We start from the raw sequence: 21,467 nt of genomic DNA on the forward strand, positions 1-21,467 counted from the left end.
GTAGAAACAATGATGAGAGAAATCCTATGAGATGGATGAATTTATCTGATGCCTATTGCCCCCATAATGACAAACAGATTTATTTCCTTACCTTCTTTTCCCCTTGTCCCTGAAGTGTACAGAGCTCCCCTGGGTTAAATAAAAAAGCTGCTTGGTGCCATTGCTGGGGAGTAGAGTACAAAACCATGCAGCTTGCTCGGTGTCAAGACTCCCAACTGACTTGCTCGTTTTCTGTGCCCAGAATTTTATGTGCCTAAATACTCACACTGTGGATCTCAGGGAATCCATCCATGGAAAAATAAATTCAGCCTATTAGGAGAGTACACTACGCTTTTTGGGAACACCTACTTGTAGCTAGTCTTCTGCAGTACACACCTGACATCTTCACCTTATTCAGCTACCGCTCTTCAAAGCAGTCTTTCAAAGGGCAGAAATCTCAGCTTCTGTGCTTGAGGACTGAGGCTTCAAGGCAGAGGGAGTAAAATCCCTCTTGCCGCAGTTAGACATCTCAATGGATATCAGCATTTCTTCCTCCTTTGTGCAGTACCTAGTGCTGTAATGTTATGGTAATCACACTTGTGAAGACAGACTGTACTTTCCATTTAGCACAGTGGCAAAAAGCCATTAGTATGAGGACAGTGGCTGTTTTTTTGACCCCTTTGCCTCTGTGGTCTTTCAAAGCTTTTTAGCTCTGCATCCTGTATTCCCCGTGCCATCACCAATCGCAAAGACCATGAGAAAGAGTATTTGGGCTGTGCAGAGCTAAGAAAGCTGCAGAGTTTTTCCGTTCACACTTTCCTCCCAGCTTACATCTCCAGGAGCGAGCTGTAACCAGAACCAGCACAGGGGGAGGAGGAGATGTGCTGGGGAACTGCCAGTAATCTTACACAGATATTTTCACACACATGTGGATTAGCGCTCTCCTTAACTAGAATTATCATGTCCTCAATATGTTAGCGCAGCCCTTCGTGTGAGTTCCTTTACCTCCTGTGTGCATTACGCTTGCATGTTTGCCGTTGAATGTCTTCTCTTTTGTCACTTCTATGGGCAGTGGCATGCTGTCTTCCAGTTTTTTTCCATTTCTTTGAACTGAGATGTTAAATATTTTTCCCAAAGGCTTTCCTATTTCTTTCAGCCTGCAAAACTCTGGGATCCCGCTCAGCTGAACCCCAGTGCTTTGTCATCTCTTGATAGTATCAATTACAAATTATCTGTTCCACTGCAATGGCAAACTCCTGCAGTCTCATTTCCTTCTTCTTGCCTGGGGCAGTGTCTCCTCTTTACTAAGGTGCTTGAATTTAAGGTACTTGAATTTTTTCTTCCTATACCTGAAGTTAAAAGCTGAGTTAGAAAAAGAGCAACAGTTCCTCTTGTCCTGAAGGATTAGCCTCTTCATTGCCAACTTAGCTCAGCCATTGTTTGTTTGTTTATTTGTTTTACCTCAATTCCTCATTTGATCTTACTATTCATACATTTTCTTTGCAGGGCTGTTGTACAGGAATGCCACTTCACCAGGTTCACCATGTCCACCACGTGCTGGTGGACAGGAAATAATGTTCTTCCCATGGCATTAGAGTTTCCAGCTCCCAAAGATCCTCTCTAGGAATAGTCTGTGTGGGGGAAAAGTACAATAAATACGTGAAAATCAGCAGCACGGGTTCATCCACTGCACACAAGAATAGATATCCACATTTGTTTTAAGATGGAGAAGGAAAGATACCCCACAGCTCATGAGTTTCTGTATTAAGCAAGAGCAGCGCTGTGTCAGTTAGCAGAAGTATAAACTGAGCTTGCACTTTTCAAATCACTCATTTCCACCAGTCAGTCCTAAGGCCCTGATTCAGCAGATACTGATACAGCAGGAGGTTGTCCTTTTCCAGCAGGTTTTACCACCCTCGCAGCAGCGTGGGCCTCTCTAGAGCCACGACACATGTGAGTCACCCGCCTCCATTTCGTTGTTGGGGTAGTGAAAATACCCCAATCTCTTGGACAAACCTTTTTCTTAGAACAATCCCAAAGGGATTTTTACATGAAGAGTTTCTTGTGGGGAACATTACAGCCAAACAGCCATGTGTTACTACGGGGCTCGTCTCAGAGATGTGGCTATATCGTCGTATTATAACCATGTGAGAGAATTTCCTGCAGTGTTGTAAAGGTCAGGTATAAAACCCTGGTTTGCATCTGAAAGTCTGGCTTATTACCTGATAACAAAGCATTTTTTGAGCAATTTATCATTGCAGTGATTTATTAGTTAAATGATTGTAAAGATATCTAATTCAGCCTGAATGCTGAATGAAGGTAAAAAGAACATAGTCTATTGAGTAACATGGTCAAAATCCTTTTTTAAGTAAGATATTCAATATCAGTTATAATATTGGATGAGCTAGTCACATTAAAAAGTGATAATAGAAAACTACCACTCTTATGATATTTATTTTCTTCCCAGTCATTATTTATGCACCTGTTTTCATAGTCTCCAATTATTTGTTTGGTAAGATATTAGTAACTTTAGCTGTAAATTTATCTTACCTTCACAGATTGTTAGGCTTGGATCCAGCAAAGAATAAAAATAGAGCATAATCTATTTATATTAACTTATATCAATAGACTAAGGTAGACTTTTTTCTTCCATTCCTCATTTTTAACTGTGGAAAAATGGTTATTAGTCAGAAGGGTTGATGGACAGCACAACGGAAAGTTGTTATGAATCAACTCTTTGGAAAAAAGTGTGACCTGACCAAAACAGAAGTAGGAAGCATTACGTATCCTGTAAATGGTTTGGTTTTAGTGCTGACTATAAAGAGGAAGTCTGGATTGCAGTCCCTGAGCTAAATCACCACCATGGGCAAAACTGCCCCCAAACTGGTCAAAGACCCTTCCCAAAACACCCTGTGCCGGGTCTCAGGGCTCCTGGGAACAGGCAGGGTAGCGCTGCCGCAAGCGCGTGGGGAAGGCTGCTGCGAGTGAAGGCATTAAATTGCTTGGGGCCAAAAGACGCTCTTGCAACACAGGGCAGTGGTTAAGTGATGTTAAAGAGCATTAACTAATCCATTCAGTTTAGGTTTCTTCTCTGAGTTTCAAATACAGCAGTTTCGAATGGCCTCAATATAACTATGGCAAATGGCAGAATGAACTGTAATCTTCAGCTTGCTTTTTTCACCTGCAGATCCGAAGTGCTTGGAAGTGGCGTGGCCAAAATCGGGAAAGGACCACATAGACTGGTGTAGGTGTCTACACAGGCTGTATGGGAGGGTGGTTCAGAGCACCTAAACCCCTAAGGTGCCCTGCAAAGGAGCCTCTTTCTCCATGGATTGCATAGTTAGCCTCGTAGCTTAATCATCAGAATAGTTTGTCCAGTTGTCCAATAGCCATAGCAATGTGATACTGTGATCTAAAATCTCCTCACGGCTGGCTCGCACCCAGGATTGCTGATCTAAGCAATGGTGACTGCGGTCTCTAAGCTGGGAGGTCAAAATCCAAGAAGCTAAGTGGCAAGAACGATGTCATTTCTGGTAACATCAGGGACCGATAAAACACCTGACCTCTTGCTGCGCAAAGGTTTCCATTGTTTGTGCCCACACACGCGGGAAGGGGAGAAGCTATTTGCTCAGTGCGGTTAACAATTAACATGCACGGCTGATGTCTTTTTGGTTTTGGTTTGTTTAACAAAGAATATCAAGTACAGGGAACTGTTTCCTAATGCCGAGTTAGATCTGTGATTTGATTACGCTGATAGGTGGTGATTTAAAGACCGTTGGTATTAGCAATAATGAGTCGTCGCTAGGAGTTTTGACAAACTTTTCTGCCTCATGAAACTCACTGAGAAACAGGGCTGTTTTCTGCTGGATCTCTCAACCTGAAAAGCCCTTGCTCCCTTTTGATGTTTTTGGAGGGAAAAGTTTCAGGACTGTGAGACACAATGAAAAAAAACGGGGAACTGATTTGTTGTGTTTTGTTTTTAAAGATTGAATCCAAATCAAACATATTTTAATTGACTAAATGAAGCCTTTTGATAGCTACAGACCAAGACTTTATTGTTCAGTTTTTTTTTTTTTATTTGCAAAAACAAGTATTTGTTTTGCCAAAACAAACTGCATCTGGGTTTCGAGAGGAAAGCTGTCTCCTGCCCAGATCTAGCCGCTCTCTCAACCTGACGGGAAGGTTTTCATGCCAAGCTGCTCTCTGACAAACAAGCGTCAGCACCAAATCAAAACTCCAGCTGACTTCAGAGGAGAGGCGCGTACAGCGGGAGACGCGAGTGCTCTCAGTTGAGCGCAGGGTCTCCTCTGCGTTGCGTCAAGCTGTGATTTTACAAGGGCAGCGATGTGCCCGGGCTAGTGCAGCACAGCACAGCAAGTTCCCGAGCAGCTGATCTGTGTCTCTCGCTCTCGAAGATCTCTTCCTGCATAATTTAAGACCTGAGTTAAATTTCGTAAGTAAAAAATACTAAGCAAGCACTGTGATTCTGTTGAAAAAAAATATTCTTCCTGATTGCAACTAAGAGCTCAAATAATTTTTGCCTGAACGCTAGCCTCCTGGGTCGGTGTTTCTGGGCTGTTCCCGTCACAAGCCAATTCTCCCGTTTCTACCTCCTCGCCCCTTCGCAGGGGACGGTGCCGGTGCAGCACAGAGCTTCCTAACCCGGACACCACCGGACGCCTCCTGCCCCCGAGCTGCTCGTGGGCCGCCTGGCACCTACCACGGCCCGCGCGCCCGGCGGCGGGTTCTCCAGCGGGTGCTTGGTTCCCCGTGCGGGGCAGCACCGAGGGAGCACAACGCCAGCGAACCGCCACCACCTCTTCGGGACCTCGCTCTCCCCGGCCAGCGCTGCCCGCTTTCACTTCCTAAAAATCCAGACAAATGCAAGCCAGATGGTTTCGCAACGGATCGCGGTGCTGCAGCGCTGTCGGTTTAATTAGCTCTTTGCTCCAAACTCCAGGTTTCTAATCAAGGTGCTCAGGAGCATACGATTAATAGAAATAAAACGCAGGATGGCGGAGCTGTTTCTAACGAGGATGAGGCAGCGTTCCTCGGACGGGAACCGGACCTGGAGGCCGCCCGTGCAGTTTGAGCAGCCCGCTGCTGGCTGTGCATTTCCAGGCACAAACAGGGGTGAAATCAGCTGGAAAAGGTTGTGTGTTGAGCTGGTCCTCCTACAAATTAATTTAGGGAGAAAATTCCTCCTGTACAAAGCATCAGCATAGGCTGGTACACAACATAAGATTTATTTTTCAGTGTTTTTATTGGATTTAAACAACACAGACCCTGTGTTGGCCCTTTAAGCTATGTCAGTTTTCACCTTTAGTGATTTTAGAGGAAAGACTCCTCGAGGTACATCCCGGGTGATAACGCATCTCTGCAGAGGGACCGACTCCTCCGAGGGGGAATGGCTGGAAGCGCCCGGTTCGTGGTTGCTGACGTACTGCCAACAGTCAGCGAGGTGGGAATGAAGGAGCTGTGATGTCTCCGGCAGCCCCATCACTGTCCGGCTTCTCCTCACAGCTGGTCCAAAACCAAACCGCAGGCAGCGGGACGGGAGCAGCATTCAGGGCAGAGCAGGCTCAGAAATCCCTCCTCACTCACATAGTCATGAGCTGCTCTGTTCAGCCCTCGGTTCCTGCAGTGTGTGTTTGTAGCTGGAAAGGCTTGGACATAAACTACCTCTTCTAAAATCATGGTGGCAGATGGCTGGGTTAGCTGTCTGGAAGTCAGAAGGGGATGAATCATTTGCAATGTGCATTTGACAGATTTTTCCTCTTCTCTCCCCTCATCCTTCCCACCAAAATCCTCCTGAGCAGATGATAACTTCCCTGGAGATGAGTCATTGTACCAAACCCTTGTGCGAACAATTTTGGGGCTGTAGCTCATAGTAAGTAGATCATCGGCAGAATTTGGTGTGCAAGATTGGACCTGTTTTTATTGGATTTCTCAGTCTTGGCCAATACTATGGTGCCCTCACAGGAGAGATAATAAATGCATAAATCAGATATTTAGTGTGAAGAAGCAACTCATATGTTGTTTGAAAACTTAACTTTCTGAAAGTATTTGCTCTTTTTGCTTGAAAAAGGAGTTCATTGCAACACACTTGCTAAGAAGTTTGCAGAAAAACAAAACCACAGAAGATACAAAGGGGGAAACACATATGTTTTAAAATGAGAAAGACTCATTCTTCCAAAAAACGTTTGTATAATATTTGTCTAAGTCTCCAAATATGAGCTTTTTTTTTTCATTTTACTGAGACATATTTGAAGCCCAACTAGACTTGACACAAATTAATATGAAAGCCCTTCCAAAATCTGCCACTAGAGGAGAAACAACATGTTGCTGGATCCAAAACATCCAGAGGGGAATTATGCAAAGAGATTACTCATCACTGAAGCAAAGTCTTAAATTCAAGTTCCTGGCATTGATTTATGTCAGGCCACAACACCAGCATCTCTCCCTGTGCGTGCTCCCTTGTGCAACGGGAAAGGACTTTTGCTCCACTGCAACTATTGCTGGCCAAGACTTGACATATCCAGATCTGATCCATGATTAACTCAGGCCATTTCCTCGTAACACTGAGCACTTCTGAGATAATGTGCTTTCCTCCTTATGAGAGATCAGCTGAAACCCATGAAAGTTTTTATCTGCCTAAAACTTTCCCTTTTTTTGGAATGTATCATTTTCCATCTAGGTATTTGTGTTAGCCATATAGCAGGTGAACTGTTAAGCGTATAGCATATGTGGTGCTGTGAATACGTACAAAAACATGAACTGCAACAAATTGCACAGCACTGATGCAGGGCTTGTCCAGTAATAGCAATACAGGCCAGTGACAGGCAAGATATCAGGCCCTGATTCAAGGAAGAACTGACCATAAGCTCATCTTTCAGCTTTGACTTTAGTTGACCCTATGCATGACAACATCGATTTAGCTGAATAGGAATAAACTTAATACAATTTGAATTCCTCTGTAAATAGAGCTGGTCCAGTATTGCTGTCTGCAACAAACCTACTGTGAACTTCCAAATATTGACTGACAGTGCCAGTTCCTGGAACAAGTAATAAAAGCTGTAATTAAAAAAATGCTTTTACCTTTGTGGTTGCAGAGAAAAGTCTGAAAATGTGACTCTGGGGTATGTGGAAGGCTGAAAAACCACAAAATCAAATGAAAGCAACCACAGAGTGTGTTAGTCTTAAAGATTTCATGACTTTTAAAGGAATCTCTGGATTTTTGGATGGTCAAATTCTTGAAGTTGAGGTTAGCAGCTCCCCAGGTTTGACTGCCTGGTCGTTGGTGTTGGCAGCAAGCTCACATGTATTAAAGTTATATAGAACTACAGAAAAATAAGCAAAAAATAAGTTAGTATGTTGCTGCTATTGATTGTTGCTGAGCTTGAAAACAAAGCTATAAAAGCTATAAAGGAGTTAATCCAATTGACACAGAGGCAACTTTGTGGTCTCTGTTTCAAGGCCTGGAGCAGCTCCCTCGCTGGTAGCTGAGCTGACGCCAACTCGCGCTCTGTCCGGGAAGGGACAGTTTCTCATCTTCACTCTTTCCCATGCTGGTGGCTCTGGTTTAACTGTTGGCACGCTCAGCACCAGCTGCTCCGGGAAGCCTTGTCCGCCCCTGATCCTGGAGGACGGTGCGCTCGGGGCCGGGTGCAGAAACCCAGCGTAGAGCGGGCCGGGCCACCTGGAGAAGCCCTCAGGAGAGCAGGGCTCCTCACGTGCTGGGACGCTTCCCCGCTGGCTCCACCTCGCAGCAGGTACACGCTCCCGTGGGAAAGGGCTCCGCGGAAAAAAGCAAATGGGAAAAACGAAAGAAAGTGAGATACAGAAAAACACAGCAGAGGAAGGAAGCTTGGAGAGGGGGAGAAACGGCAGTGGTTCTGCCAGGAGCCAGCGCCAATTAGAAGGGACCCAATAGCACACAAGGTGCTTAAAAGCAGTGTTTTTGTGCTCTGTCCTGTGTCCTCTAACAGGTATATGAGCAAACAGCAGCTCCTTGGTTCACATTTTCAGTTGTCAGCTGAAGGAGATTTCACTTCATGTTTGTTACTGCCGAAGTGAGATGCTGCAAAGCCGTGGAGCAAAGAGCAATGCTGCTCCTGCTGCCGCCGCACCGACCTTCAGCTCCATGAGCTGCCAAGGAGCGATGCAAGGAGAGGTGAGGACGGGAAAGCCAGGTGGACTAGACACCTCATCACAGCTGTGATCGACCCTCTTCGAACGCAGCTGAGGAAAGAGGCTACGGCTGGGCTGTTCCACATGATTAGTTTGCATTCAGAGATTTCACTGTTTTGGGCATGTGTGTTTTATTTAACAACAAGGAAAAAAAGAAGGTCCTTTGATCTTCTGTGCTGTTGCACCAGCATTTCTGGAGAAAGCGTGGGGCTGGCACCAGTGAGAGACTTTCCGCACACTCTCAGTGTGGGACTGGGATGACAAATGCCTTTCTTTAATACATGGTTGCAGTGGGTTGTTTTGCCTGCTTTTTTGGGGGAAACAGCAGGGAGCTGCTTTTCCCCAGTTACGTGAATAATTGCATTTGTTTCAGCACTTACAAGAAATGGCTAAACGTGTGCGGACGCCATCCTCCCGCTGCACCCACCGACCTGCGTGACCACAGGCACCTTTCCAAGGTCTGCACCTGCAAAACGGCACTCACGGCACGTGCATACTCCAGAGGTCGGCAGCGAGCAGAGCGGATGTCCGGGTTGCACAGCATGGTGGTGCTTTAGGTAAGATAGATATAGCTATTGGTATATCTGAGTTCATCTTGTCCCAGTACCTGCTCAGCTCCATGTGCTGCTGGCCAGTGTGCTGAGCTCGTTCTGCGCTGCACTCTGGCCAAGAGCAAAAAAGTCAATGATAATTTTTAATTATCTTTGGAATAATATCATTGTATCATTGTATCAATATCATAAATATAATTGGAAATTACCATGGAAACCACCATCCCCACACACACACAAAACCAGTTAAAGCCAGGCACATTGTAATTTTTCCTTTGGCAAAAATGATTTGAGGCAAATTTGCGAAACAGTTTCAAACGAAAGAGCTGGTCAAAACTTGGAAAACAAAACAAAGTTTTAGTCTTTTTTTTTCTTCATTCCAAAATACCCCATTCTTAAATGTGTCTGTGATATTTTTTTCCAAAGGATCAAACAAACCAAAACTGTTTCAGCTTGGGGCTGCACAAGGCATCTTTGGCCCCAAATGATGGGTTTTGTTGTTCAGTGTTTCATTTTCCTGAGGCCAGCAACACAATCATTTGGCCTCAGCCACGAAATGCTTTCAATTCTTTGCCATTTGTGGTCTGACAGATCCTCCCTGCCTTCCTCCCCCCTTGGCGTGCCGCGCCGTGGGACCTCCGCGCTGGCGGGGCCCCGGCCTCCACGGCAGCGAGGGCTCGAGGGTGAGCGATCCCAGGGTTTCCCCACCCGGGTCGTCTGCCTCCGACTTGTTCCGCCGGTAGTTCCTCGCCCCCGTGTCGTACGGCGTGGGCCCATTCCACCCGCTAGGACAATGAGAATATTTCTCTTTTCGCCACTGCAGAATGTAGCAACATTTAAGAAAAAAAAACTACTTCTGGGAAAGCATCTGTTCTATTGTTATTTAGGATAGTGGTAATAATAATAATAGCGATGAAAGCAAATATTAATATCCAGACAGGGCCAGTGCCAGGGGCAAGCGATGAGGCTGGAGCAGAGTAGCTGGGGCCCAGCTGCTTAGCCCCGGGTGGGCAGATGCCTGCTCTGCCCGCGCGAGGGTCCGCGGAGCTGTGGGCGAGGGGACAGGCTGGGGGCACCCACCGCCCCCGGCAGTGGGTCCCTCGCGGCACCGTGGCTGGGTCACAGCCATGGGAGCAAAAAGCTCAGTGTCACCTCCCTTGCCTTGAGCTGCTTCCGTTTAGGCGGTGTTTTACACCAAAGGGTTTTATAGACACTCACGCAATAATCCCCGGAGAAGAGAACAACAGAACAGAGGGTGCTTCAGCCGTACAACTTGGCCAGATGTATTTGGGGGATCATTTCATTGAACGCAGGAAGAAACTCGGGTAAAGGAAGGGTTAACTGACTGACCCAAATTAACCTACCAGGCCAGTGGCAAAGCTGAACGCAACATTAAAGTCGTTATTTGTAGAGCCATGAAAGCATATATAAATAAATAGCAGTGTATATATTCCCACTCTGCAGGTATGAAACAGGACGGTCAATCCAAGCTCTTCTGTGTTTGTATAGCAAACTGCAGGTATTACTCTTTTTTTCCTGAAAGAAACACCCAGAAGGATAGGATTCGTTTGTAACACACCATCCAAATCCCAGTGTGCTGGAGGCAGTACAAGTACCCAGACAATATGCGGATATCTGGGCACGTAACGTGCTGCAGGACCGGAGAACAGCGTGGTGGGCGAGAGGGAAGGCAGTTGTGCAATCCCGGGCAGCATGACTTCGTGTGCGATGTGTGAGGCACTTTTTTCCACTTACACCACAAAAAAGTCCCCACAGAGTGCAGGCATGGGCAGGGCAAACAGCTGATCTCTATTTGAAATTTGGGAGTAGCTCTCAGGGGTGGGATTTTGAGAATTTTGACTGTATTTACAGAGGACCACAAGTGCAGAGGGCTCCTGGGAGTTTATCTGGACCGTTTCCTGCAGCTGGGGAGACTTAGCAAGATCAAGTGCACGTGGGCAGGGTAAGAAGTCACAGGCTTAGGTTGCCTCACAGAAAATCTAGGTCAAACATTAGGAGAGACTTTCTGGCAGTGAGGACAGCTGAACATTAGAATAAGTTGCCATGGGAGGTTGTGCACTTACTGGCACTGGAGGCTTTTAAGAACAGTTAAGAAAAATAGCTGTCAGGAATGACGTAGACAGCGTTGATGCTCACTTTGGGAAGAAGGATAAATTAAATGACCTCCCAAGTTCCCTTTCAGCCCAACTTTCTCTGCTTCTGCAGTGTTGCATGGTAGTGGCTGGCAGATAAATTGTAACACTATGAAAATTTCAACAGGGTGCTTTTATTTATTAATTTTTTTTTGGCTGAAGGAGACATTCTGAGTTCTCTCTCCAGTGTAGCATGAAAACAAGCTTCAGTCAGGAAACATCCATGAGCAAATAAATCTCAGAATCATTAAACTGGCAAGCAAAAGGAGCACCCTTTTTTTTTTTTTTTTTTTTTTTTTGGATGAAATAAATTTTCAAGAGGGAAAATAAGGCCTCAAAGAAGCTGCATCAACTCATGAATGTTTATTGTTAAAAAGGAAAGAAACCTAAAGTAAATCAAAAGTTTGTATCTTTAGGGAGAAAAGAAGAGGAGAAAGAGAGGAGGAAAAGTACAGATTTCATTAGAACAACACACTAAAAGAGGAAAAAGACCTAAACAAATTAAATTATACATCTAACAAGCACAAACAGACTTCTACTTTCAAAAGAGATTTAACCCAATTCTTCAAAGAAACAAAACCCAGCAGTAATTAGTAAGTGCTTTTATCTCTTCTGGATTAGAGTATCCAATAAATCTGAATTCCTAGAGGTGATGTTCCTCCTCCCCAAAATATAAATCATTAGAAAATGTTGTGCAATCCTTTTTCTGCTTCAGCCCAATTGGGTCTCACTGAAGTCAGGCTGCTGGGGCTGTGCTTATTCCGCTTACCTGAAAATCAGTTGTGACCAGACCCCAAATATAAAGGTGAGGGAAAGAACTGCAGAAAATGGGGACTTCTCCTTTGATGTTTCTCCCAGTTATGAATTGGGCCTTAAAATCCTCCTGGTCTCCAGGGTTTTGAAACAATACCTAAACTCCATAACTCCTTCCGAAGAATGAAGTGGGTATATAATGTGGGAAGGAAATACATTCAGCAATAAGATGGATTTTCTGCCTGTTTGTGTGAGTGTTTGTGTCTATATGTGCTGTGATCACCTAGCGTGAAATCAGTCACTTGCTGATGATGTGAATGTTGTGCCACAGTCACAGCAAAGCAAAAACACATAGCTGCAGAGTGTAGACCTTTATTTCAGATGGCTTTAAAACCAAAATTCAGTGCTTTCGGGTGGAACAGGCTGCAGATCCCTCTTCTAGTCGTGAGGCCTGGGCACAGCCTGCATTTGCTGCTCATGGGAGTTTTCCTGCTGGTGCCACCGCTCTGCGAATGGTGTGATTTCCTCCTGTCACTTGGGAGCTCATTTTATGGCATAAGAAACACGCTGTAAATCCCTGAACCAAAACTCAGTGCACGTCTCACGCTCACATGCATTCACATGATGAGTATTTTGACATAAGCTTGCCTTTTCTTTATCTGCAAAGGCTGCTTTGTGCCTTTGAGGTTTCTAGAGCGTCCCCTGAGCCTGGCACCAGTGGGAGAAATGGGAGGTCCATAGTCAAGGAGATCTGCGCCAACCATGCCGGTGGCACGAGCCACCCGGCAGCAGCGAGGCTTGACGTCCCCATGCTGTGTGCACCCGGCAGCTGCTTTTTTGTCACATGGCCATATGCAGTGGGGCGAGAAAACCAAGCCAGGGTTGCGTGCGCACACGGCTTTTGCAGTCTGCCTTGCTTCAAGAAGAAGGAAAAAAAATAAAAAAAAGATTAATCACCAGAAATGTAGGTCAGGGTGAAAAAAATACAACCCAGGAAATGTTTCCAAACTCTTTGGAAAAAATGAAGATTAATTCATGTGCTGCTGCCTCCGGCTCTCCAGCCCATACGTGTGATATCAGTGGCCCAAAACCCACATGGTTGTGGAGCAGCCGCGATCAGAAGTTTTCTCCAGCCAGTTCCTCAATTCCAAACATGCTAATCACTCTTCTATGGATTTAGACGTTTCCCTGTGGGCAGCCTTTGGGTTTTTTTTGGTTTTTTTTTTTTTTTTTAGTTCCTGTGTTTCAGGGGACTAAGTTGATCTGTTTCTGTGGAAATGCCTGGTCTCCGAGCTGTCAGCAAGGTTCATATTGGTAGCAGTAATCATGTGCTGGTTGCTGCTTCTTCATTTCCTTTTGTGAACTTACATTCTTCGATGTCTTTCTCAGATTCGAGGCCACAGATCTCTCTAATTGATGTGTTCAAGGAGGAGTAATAAGACACAGCCTTCAGATTAAGCATGGGCAGGGAGATCTGCTGCTGCCCAAGTGGCCATGCCAGTCACGCACGGCTTTCAGCTCTGCCTCGAGGTGGGGACCAGCAACGAGATGGCTCCTGTAGTGCCACTTGCAAGCTTGGCCAGTGAACAGTTCTAGGAGTGTTTTGATGGCTGCCACAGAGCTGTAGCCTAGACCTCGCCTGGAGTCGGGTGCTGTTTCTGAACTGAAACCTTCGCGCTTGCTCCAGCTCCGGGGGACATCCCCAGGTGGCTGCTGCAGCTGCAGTGTCCCGGGCACGGGCACGGGCACGAGCCAGAGCGCTCGCAGGTCCCACACGGCTGGGGATTATCCTCTCCTTTCTCTTTTTGTTCTTCCAAAACTACATCATGTGTGAGTTAGGGTTTGTAGGGTTTTTTTTAGAGCAACACCTGAGCAAGAGGGCTTGCTTTTTACACAGTTCACCGCAGTTATCCCACAAGAAAGCTACATCTCTCTAAGGCCCATCTCTTCCATGAATCTTACGCACTTCTTTCTTTTTTCTAATACTTTTGATTTCTTTTTACTTATTATTAATATTTTGATATTAAAATGAGCTGAAGTCATCTTGAGAAAGGTCAGTATTCTTATTGTTGAGATAAGTTTTGTCATTACTAACAATAGTCATTATTAATAGTATTTTAAATAGTGGTATTTATTATTTATATAGCATTGTATGTGTGCACAGTACTTTCCAAACAGGTAATAATGCTATTATTTTATTGGGATAAAATTCACAAAATCATCAGCCATAATCACTCTCCTCCGTTTAAGACTGAAATAAGTCCTTTGTAAAGCAAGATCATCCTCCAAACTAAAATGAAGGATCACGGTACTTTTCAAGCCAAAGGCACATATAAGGTGAGATATGAATTTGAACTGTCTTCATGGGCCCACTTGATTGTGTAGTGTTTGAGAAGTATATAAAGGAGGGAGACTGAACAAATGAGAAAATACCGCAGAAGGAGATATAGGAAGAACAGGATAAAGCCAAAGACAGAGCCTGGACATGTAATGGGGATGCATCTGTACGTTTTTTCTTTTCAACTCAAAATGCATAACTGATCCAGAAGTAAATAAGTCATTTCCTACTGTACTTTCAGCTCCTTTTCCAGCGGGACTGCCATGCGGATGGCACACGCGCTTGTCTCCACCAGCAAGGCAGAGGCAGCACCGCAGGTCGGATTGCGCGCGCACATCCCACCGATGGAGCCCGGCACGCCGACCCGCTTCGTCGCGTTACCACCACCGGGCCCTGCTGGCTCTCCTGTTCGAACCAGGACCACCACGGCCCCCGGCAGAAGAGGTCGGTTCCCTGCAGCACACAAAGCTCATGCTGAGTCTCTGACACAGGTAGGTTTGTACAGCAGAGCAGCTTCCAGCCAGAGGAGCCCGTGTACCCATAAAAGCAGTATTACCGGCTATCACAAGCTGTTGAGCTTGGTGTAGCTGTCACTCGGGGACGTTCCCTGGCCTGCGCAATGCAAGAATGCCAACCATCACGTCCTTTAGCATTTCTTTGTGTAATTATGGCGTCTGGTATGGAGTGAATGTCTCAAGTGGTGGTGACTTTTTATTATTTATTTGTGCCTCTTCTTCTCTTTAAGTATTGTGGTATCTCTCAGCTGCATATATCAGCCCAAACCGGCACTACTTCTTTACTGATCTTTGTATTTCAGCTCATCATGTTTCATGCATGGAACATGAAAATCAGGTCTCATTTAACTCTGAAGCATAGAACAGGCAAATTAAGAACCATAAACAGAGGGAAGGACATGAAGATGGAAGCAGATTATTAAGGTTTAGTGTTCAGATGTGCTCCCTGGCTTAAGCTACTTTAACTACATTTTAAAATTAAATTGCAGAGAGCCTAAAAAAAAAAAAATCCCCAAAGCCTCTTCTTATTCCTAGGCCAACTTCAGAAATGAAGGAATTTAATTCAGCCCCAGCAAAGGGGAGTGCCACATTGCTGAACTTTACTGGGAGGTCCCTTATTCTGGGGCTGAATTAGGTCTAAGAAACGCAGACCAAGCAGGGTTAAGGGTGCACAAGTCTGCTATTTATCTGAAATTAAGTCCTGGCAAGTGGTCAGCGCTCATAAGCGATGAGATGCCAAGCAGCCCGATGAGGTGCTGCCTCTCTTTGCCCTGTCCCTACAGTGATGATATCGTCTGCAGAAGGCAGCCTCTCTGCGGTGCTGCAGCGTTAGATAATGCTCAGTGGCTGCTGTCACTGCTCTCCCGTAATTACCAGAAACATTGCTTTAAGAAGTTACAACTTCCTGGAATGATGTGAAAAATGAACCGTTTAGAGCACCAGTGAGTAATAGGTAATTGCAGGCTGGAGCATCTTTAATCACTTTCAGCCTTAAGTACATTTTTGAAGAGCATGGCTCATTATTACCTTGCAGATCGTGATGGAGTTCTACATTTCTGGGAGCCTAGATTACAAATGAAAAAATAATTCGGTACACAAGGAGGACTGGCTGGCAATTACAGCATAGCCTGGGCTGCAGAGGCAGAGGTTTAACTCCCAGCTATGTTGAGGGCTTCGTACACAGCTACAGAAGAGCCATGGGGATGTGCTTCTGCAGAAGGACCCCAGTGCTGCAGTGCCTACCATTTTAAGTTCCCTAAAATCCATAATGTCCTGTGAAATCTAATCCCTGACACACATAAATGTGACAGGAGAAAAAGAGTGACCTATGAAAGGCTGTATGTCAGGCTAAGTATGTACTTTAGCCAGCAGAAAATGCAAAGTCTCAGCTCCATCACCACCAGGAGAAAGGTGCCTAACTTCTGGTGGTGATTTTCTGGAAGTCCAGTAATTCCTGGTGTTGATTTACCTCTGCATCTCCTGGGACACAATTTCTGGTCTACAAAATGGAGATAATAAAAATCTTTTATCTTGTGCATAGGAACACACTGATGTGAGCAACTCAGCTGTAGCTGTCGTGCGGTTTATACGTAGCATTGAAAAGCAAGAGGGTGAAATGGGCATTTTGTTTTAGCCGCACGGCACGTTTTGCAGCGCTTGGTTGTGCTCTGTGCCATGGCAATAATGAATCTCAGAGCGGCCAGGACCAGAGCGACTGAACTTCCTTTGCGAAGGTGCTCGGGGTCCCAGGACGAAGCCCTTCCCCCCAAAAGGAGCTCTTCTTTTCTGCCCTTATCCTCCCACACCTCCTGACTGCTCTTTCTCATCCAGACCAAGCATCAGCCAGCACGTTCCCAGCTAAGGCAATATTGCTGCCAGGCACTTAGAAAGCGAAGAAACCACACCACCTTGCTGTGGAGAAGAGGAGAGATGAAGCTGCGTCAGCCACAGCCGGATGCCCTCGTTCCTCGTAGCACTTGCCGAGGAGGCAGGTCTCGCTCACCACGCCGGGTACCGTAGGTACGCTGCGCTCTAACTCCTTGTCCTGAAACCTCTGAAGCTGAATCATGATCCCCACTCTCGCTGTTCATCTGCAGATGCCCTGAACTCATTACCACCACGTCGACGAGGACTTCCCCTCCCTCCCACTCCCACTTAAAGTATTTCCCAGTAGATTTTCCTATTTTGTGCTCGAGACACTTCTCACCGGTAAATGGGGTCGTCTCCCCGCTGCTCTCGGGGTGCGGAAGGTTTGGACGGGAAGCACCACTGCTCTGCTCGCTCCAGCGCGTGGGGATGTGCGTTAGTGCAGCTGAGCTGTGGCCCCGGCACGCCAGCTGGCCTCCGCTGGGCGTCACATACTGCACAGTGGCCTCTCGGGGGCCGAGGGAGGGACAGCAGCCCAAGGACTGGAAGAATTACACACTTTCTAAACAGGACTCTCATTCCTGGAGCAGGGAAGGACAGCGTTTAAAGAACTCCCTGCACCATCAGGAACATGGCCACGTCCATGACTGGCATTTGCACTGGTAATGAGACCATTTCTATTGTAATGAGCTCATTACTAGTTTTTATTGCTATTATATTTTGCATGTTTCACAGACCTGCTTTTTATTTCCACCTTCGCTTTCTACCTTGGCAACTCTCAGGGCAGTCCCAGTGTCAGAGACTGTCAGCACAGATGAATGATTTAACCCCTGCAGAGAGGCTGAGGAGGGGAGGCTGCTCCTAACCGGTCACAGCGGGGTGGATGAGAGGATGGAGTTGTGTCGGAAAACTAATTTGGTGGGGAGTGCCCATGCTGTCCCGAAAGCCAGCGACAACATGGTTTTATGAACACATCTCCCATTCACAAATGTCTATACAACACCAGTCCATTCCTAATAGGAAGTCTGGCATATACAGTATGCTTTTTGTTAACTGTTTCTTCCAAATACTGGTTTGGATCAGAGTTTGTTTCGCTGCCATTTTGCACTATTTTGCTTTAATAAGTTTTGTATATGACAAGGCAAAGAAGTCTTGGCTTTCCAGCAAGGCTCAAGTTCCTGGTGTTGCTTAACTAATATGATTGATTCAACTCCCTTGAGATCCCTTTTTTCTTTCTTGAGCTTCAAAGGTCTGCACAGTGGGGCAGTCCCCAGAGATAGTTCTTGCTGGCTTCCAGTGAACCTGTTGGCTTCGGTTGCTTTGGCCAAGCTCCATCAAAAGTTTGGCTTCAGCTACTTACCATCACCTTTTCCAGCTGGCCTCTCAGGAGCCACTGCCTCAGCTTTAGCTCTTAGTGAACAGCCAATACCTCTGTAAATAACCCTCTACTAACTTTCAGGTTACTTGGCTTCAGTGGTGCATCACAAGCTGCAGCTCAGGCAGAGGATCAAAAGGGGCAACTCCACTAAGACCTTGATGAGGTTTCCAGGAACCTCTGAAGTGGAGTGCGAATGAAACATCACGGGGAATCAGCTGATGGAAAGGCATGTTGATATGTCATATCACTGCCACTAATACGTGTAACCATGCCAGCTTCGGCTGGAGCAGAAAAGCCATTAGGGTTTTAGTTATGGAGCCAGCTGAGCCTTGCTCTGAACTCGTGCCATAGGCTGCAATTCCACTGATTTGATTAACAGGGGATGCACTTATGGATTTACATCCTCTTGCATGTTAGTGGCCATAACACCAGCATGCTTTAACCCCACTAGCCAGATGAGAGATGTCCAGTTGGGGACTGGCTATGTGCCAGACTGGATTCTTCACCAAAATAACATACGATTGTCTTTGACCATAAGGAAGGAAGAAGAATGTTTGTGCTTGCATCTGACTCCAGAGAAGGATCTCCCCAAGTGTGACACCTCCAGCCACACTCTTTTTCTTGTCCATAAAATTCAGACATATTCTGTAAGTCATATTCAGAGTCCAAGAACTGCTTAAGAAAATGAATTGCTGCCAAAGAACACTAATGAAAAAAATACAAGTGTGTGCCCACTTTTTGCTGATGCTCCCAAGCTACGTTTTGAACCTCAGGTATGTTATTTTAAAGATGTAACTTTCTGGCAGGCTCCTTCTGTCTCACTCATTTCCTCTGTGTCCTGTGGCTGCTGAGACGTTGTCACTCTTTCAAGCTCAGGGTTAGGGCTGGCCTGTTTTTAATACTCTATAGACTTTGGTGGCATCTGGCAATACTACTGCCAGCTGTTGCAGAGAAGATAAAGAAGAAAGCCAGACATCAGAGTTTAAAAAAAACATTCAGGGGACTGGGTATGTTCAAAGACTGAGTCTCACAAACGTTGTATACTGAAGAAAAATTTGGATGCAAAACTTCTGTGTGTTTCAGATGAACCTTCTGTTCCCTTATTTGTATTGCTCACCAAGGGCACAGGGCTTAGAAATAGCACAAATGCACAGAGACAGAATTACATGCTGTATCTCCTACAGGAACTGAGAAATTGTTTGAGTTAACCTCATTTCCTTTTTCCAGCATCTTAGAAATGTCTCTGTGTTGTCATTCCTTTGTGGCAGTTCATGCTTCACTGATATTTTATGCTTAATAATGTATGGAGTGAACTGGGACAATTAGCACAAATTTCATTTCTGGCAAGATCAGCTATATACTATCTGCCTTTGGCTGGATGCAGCAAGCAGTGTCTTTTCTGCGGGTGTGTGTGGACGCTTCAGAGATTGTGATGAATCACTGCAGGACTCTGGTGAGACACAAACCAGAAGGAGTTTCTTCCTTAGAGAGCTGTGAGCTGAAATAGCTCCCTTTAAACAAGTCCCATACAACCAAAATCCCGGGTCCCAAAGGGAACTCAAATAGTCCTCCACCTTCACGGAGCTGGTACAAGCTCCATAAGAAACCTTTTTCCTTTCAGCTACTCTCAGCTCTCACCTCTTCTCCCCAAGACCAGTACCCCTCGGTGGGACTCACATCAGCTCATTAGTACCTTGCAAGTCAGTGCTGGATTTCTACAATGCACTACCCAGTGCCAGGGTCCTCGTAAGGTATTCACACATCTTGTCTCTCACTAGAAGACCTTTTTCTTTTCTTTTTTTTTTTTTTTTGAAATGTTACCTTAAGTCCCCCATAGCCCTCTTGGTAACAGCTAAACCACAGAAAACATACAAGAGAAATATATCCAGGTTGTTATTTTTCAGCAGCTGGCAAGTTTTTATATGAGATAGCTACACCTAGAACATCAGTGTTTTGATCCCGGCTGGAATCCAGAAGGATGGGGTGAAAATGTCAAACACAATTTTGCAAGCCATGTGGTGGGTTTGGTAAAAGACACACAAAACCAGGAAATCCATACAGAGGACAGCAGGTTAGCGGATGCTGGTTACGTCCTCCTTTCCACAATTGCTGTGTGTATTTATTACAACTATTACTAAAATTAACTGAGTTATCTAGTCCCTAGGGTTCAATACCTCTCACATTGCAACCTACTTGAAATCTTCTGTGTCACACAGGACACAAGAATGGTGCAGGGGATTAAAGTGTCAGGATTGCCAGCATACAAAATAGTCAAGAATTCCAATAACTTAATGACAGTTGAACTTTATTTTTAGAATGTGACTGACAGGTGATGGTGGAGCAGTGCTGTCCAGTTAGCTCCAATGAACCCAGTAAAAGACCACTGAAGACAGTGACAAAGATGTCGTCGCTGACTGAAGACAATATTCTGGCCCTGTATGGCATTTCTGACATGCAGCAATCAGAGTGTCATCTTTTGCTCATTTTTTTATGGCTCATTTCTCTTTTCTCTTGCCTCTGGCTCTTTTGCCTCCGAGCTTTCCTATGACATAAGGTGGATAAAATGTCAACCCAGGCTAGTTCTGTGATGGTTCGTATTGTGCTGGGTTTTTTTTCTTTGAAAGAATAAAAGCATTTAGTAGAACTAAGGTACAATTCAGTGACTGCATTTGGAGATATCCCAAATACAAAGCTCAGCACCAATATTAGTGAGTGCTAATGGGCACTGTTTGTAAATGACCATTGTGAAGATGAGGGCAAAATACTAAGTCAAATGAAGCTGACAAGAACAACCACATTTTTGCAAACTCAGTGCACCCTTTTCGTACAGTTTGTTTACTTTCCTTTCATCATCAGCCAGGGAATGTTTTGCTTTCTCCTTTATTCCTCTGAACCACAGTTGTGATTCAGCTGTCAGATCAGTTTGCATTTGGGACAGTAGAAAACTGCTGTCCATTAATGGTCACTGGACAGGCCCAACAAGTTATTATTTAGTGGAGGATGGCTTACAGTTTTCATTCACGGCCTGTGCTAGCCTAATTATTGCAATTCTAAGAGAAGCGGTAGTGTATCATATGGGGTCCTAGCTTACATTTGTAAGTTTGCTGCCTTTCTGTCAGTCCTCAGCAATGAAGGGATATTGCAGTACAGCATTTCTCTGGCTTACGTTGCCACCGATGTCAAAGAAGAGCATTCGTGATAGAAATCTTCAGCAAACTGCTGGCCTCATCTCAGGCAGGTTATGTGATATCTGCAATACATAGAGCACTGAACTGCACTGGGCGTGATTGATCTGGATTCTTTATTTGTGCAGAACGATGTGAATTCAGCAATGCTCTTGTTGGTTTGGCCATAGATAATTATATGCATTCAGCTCATGGCTTTTCCTAGAACACATTTAGGAATGGCCTGCAAACCAAATTGAAGTTATTTACCTCCTACAGGTAAGTTTTTTAAAGGTGGCCCTATGCATATGGCCTCTTTGTTTTGCATGCTTAATTCAGCTATCAAAATCAAACATGCCTCAAGTTCCCCCAAACAAAACCACCTCTCCAAATTGCCTCATACTGTGATATTAAGTCACAAAGTAGAATTTCCTAGCTAGCCAACTGTGCTGTTTAATTAGGGAGCCTTTCCAAATCACCTTCAATAGCATCACTGTAACATATGGGTTGAGATTTAGACATACGGTCCAAACACAGAAACAAAGTACACCGTTAATTGTCTGAACACACAGAGAACCAC

General features: G+C 45.3%; 1 long non-coding RNA gene across 1 annotated transcript; it reads left to right on the forward strand.

Moving 5' to 3' along the window:
* Positions 1-3,805: 3,805 nt before the first annotated feature.
* LOC135329927 (uncharacterized) lies at positions 3,806-21,000 on the forward strand. The gene is made up of 5 exons (XR_010391597.1): positions 3,806-4,432; positions 7,968-8,152; positions 8,543-8,726; positions 14,206-14,455; positions 16,310-21,000. It is a non-coding gene; the product is annotated as an uncharacterized LOC135329927 (long non-coding RNA).
* The last annotated feature ends 467 nt before the right edge of the window (positions 21,001-21,467 follow it).

This window comes from Dromaius novaehollandiae, chromosome 14 (assembly GCF_036370855.1).
Source record: "Dromaius novaehollandiae isolate bDroNov1 chromosome 14, bDroNov1.hap1, whole genome shotgun sequence".
NCBI lineage: Eukaryota > Metazoa > Chordata > Aves > Casuariiformes > Dromaiidae > Dromaius > Dromaius novaehollandiae.